This window comes from Orycteropus afer, unplaced genomic scaffold, assembly GCF_000298275.1.
Source record: "Orycteropus afer afer isolate SDZICR_OR568_19922 unplaced genomic scaffold, OryAfe1.0 scaffold00102, whole genome shotgun sequence".
In the NCBI taxonomy this organism is placed as follows: Eukaryota; Metazoa; Chordata; class Mammalia; order Tubulidentata; family Orycteropodidae; genus Orycteropus; species Orycteropus afer.
Genome location: NW_006921689.1, coordinates 7342051 through 7345779, shown reverse-complemented (window position 1 = coordinate 7345779; position 3729 = coordinate 7342051).

Sequence of the window (3729 nt, the reverse complement as noted above, 5' to 3'; positions counted from 1 at the left end):
CCTCTCTCTTACATCTTCTAAGATTTCCAATATTTATACTCTCTTACTTCTCTTAAGCCCTGGGCTTTGGAATAAAATCTATGTATGGAAATCTCACTTCTAATTTAAACTCTTGCTTTTATGCAAGCATTAGGTTGTCCTCCTGAAAAACATGGCTAGGCTTTATAGATCTTCTTTAGTGTGTATTTCTTTCCAGGCAGGAAAGAGAAACTTGAATATTTGGCAGGGCTTAGGAAGACACGGTTGGTGGCACTATTCTCTCCAAACAAGTATTGAATGGATGCCCCAGGACAAAATTAGGACTGCAGTGTCTGGTGCTGTGAACCAAAAACCTATGCTTTCAACCAATTTATAAATCCACAGATTCTTTGGAGGAGAGAAGTACCATTTACCTCCTGTTACTTCAACTTGGCAAAAGTAGCTCTCTCTTAGCTGGGTTTTATATTCTTTTACATTGTGGAGTAACAGTAAATAGCTAGAATTATAATGGTCCCTGTTTCTAAGAGCCTAAGAGATTTCCCCATTTTTATCTCTCTTTAAAAACCTTTTCTCCAATGCCATACAACATCCACAGGGCCCTGACATGATATTAACTTTACTCATGTGGAAAGTTGTTCTTATTAGGTGCCGTGGAGTTGGCTCTGACTCATAGTGACCCTATGTACAACAGAATGAAACACTGCCTGGTCCTGTGCCAGCCTCACAATACCCGCTATACCTGAGCCCATTGTTGCAGCCATTGTGGCAATCCATCTCGTTGAGGGCCTTCCCCTTTTTCATTGACCCTCCACTTTACCAAGCATGCATCCTTCTTCAGAGAATGGTCCCTTCTGACAACATGACCATTCTCACTTCCAAGGAGTATTCCAGCTGTACTTCCTCCAGGACAGATTTCTTAGTTCTTTTGGCAGTCCATGGTACTTTCACAATTCTTCGCCAGCACCGCAACTCAAAAGCATTACCTCTACTTCGGTCTTCCTTACTCATTGTCCAGCTCTCACATGCATATGAAGTGACTGAAAATACCATGGCTTGGGTTAGGCACACCTCGGTCTTCAAAGTGACATCTTTGCTCCTCAGAACTTTAAAGAGTTTTTTGCAGCAGATTTTGCCAGTGTAATATGTCATCTGAGTCTTGACTACTGCTTTCATTGGTGTTTATAGTGGAACCAAGTAATGTGAAATCTTTGACAACTTCAATCTTTTCTCCATTTATCATGACACTGCTTATTGGCCCAGTTGTCAGGATTTTCATTTTCTTTATGTTGAGGTGTAATACATACAAATGGCAAGGTTTCTAATAATCATAATACCACGTACAACTGACTGCATTTTATGTGTTAACACTTACATACACAATAATTAACATTTAAAATCCATAAGGAAGTATTATAAAGTGATAATACTTAGGCAGGATGCAGACTCAGAAATGGCAAGTAATTTGGCCAAGGCAACTCTACTGTCTAATGGTAGAGACAGATGCAAAGAAGTCTTCTTTAATCCAAAGTGCACACTTTTATAGTATTTATTAATCAGTTCCCACCCTGCCTGTACCCCAAAAGTTCAGATGAGACAGAAGTAGTGATTTGCTGATAAATGCTTAAACACTGCCTCTGATCAAAAGATCACTGATTATCCAATTTCCCTGGGGTAAATTCTCCTACTATGGCCAATGTCAAGGTATAATATGATGTTATTGGACCTGAACTTGGGAAGAGATGCTAACAACTGGCTCTCCAAAGTTCATGCTAGCAGACTCCCCAACACAACACTGAATTACAATGAAAACAATTTATTTCTATATTTCTGATATAATCTTGCCTACATTTCTGCTTCTATAAAAACACCACCTTGGAAACCCTCAACTCCACAGCAGTGAGGTTTTTTTTTTTTTTTTTTGGTACATTTGTTTTAGGTTTTCCAGTCCTTGTTACTGGGGATGGATTCAGTTAATTTTCCTGGAAAACTATCACTTTATAGAGCTGCTTTTGCTTTATGCAAACAGCAATCAGATGTAGGAGAATGCACACCAGACAAGAAATCAGAAATAATACTCCATTTAAGTGTCTAGTCTATCACTTCCTGGCTTTCTAAAAGTGGGAAGGAAAGGGGCATCCTTGGCCTTTATGGACACTGGCTTAATCATCATGAAAAGGTAACTAGTAATGTCAGTCTTAACTGCAGAGTCCCTAGGTAGTGCAAACACCTAAGCACTCAGCTACTACTAACCCAAAGTTCACCAGTTTGAACTGATCTATAGGTACCTGAGTAGAAACACCCGGTGATCTACTTCCAGAAAACATGTCACTGAAAACCCTATGGAATGCAGTTCTACTCTGGACTACATCGGTGTCATGAGTTGGAAAAGATGGGAACTGCTTTTTTAATTTCTTTTTTTTTTAACTTAACTGTGTTCAAGGTTGTTGTGATGAACAAAAATGATAATCCATTCTGGAACATTATAGAATGTGTGATATCAGTGATACACATCTAGTCTTCCAGATTGGTCTGCCACACATTCTATGCCTAAATATTTCATTTCATTTCATAAGAGGGAATATATAAAAATAAAGTAGATCCTGCAGAGTTAAGGAATGTAACAGAAGTGACTGCATTTTCAACCAAAGCAATCACTTTTTGCAGCTTCTCCAAGTCAGTATTTAGAAAGTGATGTAACCATAAGCGCTGTTAACACACCTAACATTGTGTCTATTACCTCTGCTAGGATTTAACCAGCTTTTCTAGAACCAAATTGGAGCAGGTGGGAAAGATACTAACAATGGAAACAGCATGAGAGGACAAGAAGAATGAGCAGAAGGATATGCTCTTCCCTTTTTGTACTTTTATTTCACATTCCTGCTGCCTCTGAATATTTGGCCCCTTAAAATATACTCAATAGGTTCATAAAGAAGGGATAACTGAAATAAAAGTCATCTTGTGTGCCTTCAGACTTCTTTCAGGTTCAGTTCATTCCCATCATATAATATAGTCTATCTTTATAATCTTTGCTCATTAGCAAAATCGGTTTCTTGGTCTTGTTTTGTCTACCAGTTCCTATTCAGCCATTTGAATCTGGCAGCCTGGATTTGATCTATCAAATCCAAGTTGGACCCTTGGTTTCTTCACAAAGGCAATGAAATTCATATTTCTGCTTTGCCCCGTGGACACTGTATGACTTTCATATACCTGGCAGGGAAGGGAAATAAGACCCCTGCTAAGATATTCTGAGGTTAGACAGGCTAAGTGGTAAGCCAGTGGGAAAGATCTCAAACTACCAGAAAGCAGCAAGATCAGTGAGACTTGTCATCAAGCAGAGTGGGAAGAAGATACTCCCTGTGGTAGTTCAGTTTGTATGTCAACTTGGCTGAGCCTGATTGAGTGGCTGGGCAGCTGGTGGTAGTTATACCACATGATGAGACTGGCAATCAACTCCATGGTGGGATCTATCACGAGCAGCTGAGTAGCTGCCTTTGGGATATGGTCTGCTTCCCATATATAAGCAGCAGTTTTGGGAATGGTCTCTAGCTTATGGACCCTTGAACCCTGCATGTAGCCATGTCATTGTTCAGTAGCCTGCCATGCTCTGCCAACCTTGGACAGCATGGACTTGCAATGGACTTGAATTACTGGCCTGCCATGTGGTTTGGTAACATTGGAACTGTGCCTTTTTTACTCATCAACCTTGGGTTTGTCAGCCTTAGCAGCCAGCAGCTGTCTGAGTGAAGAAAC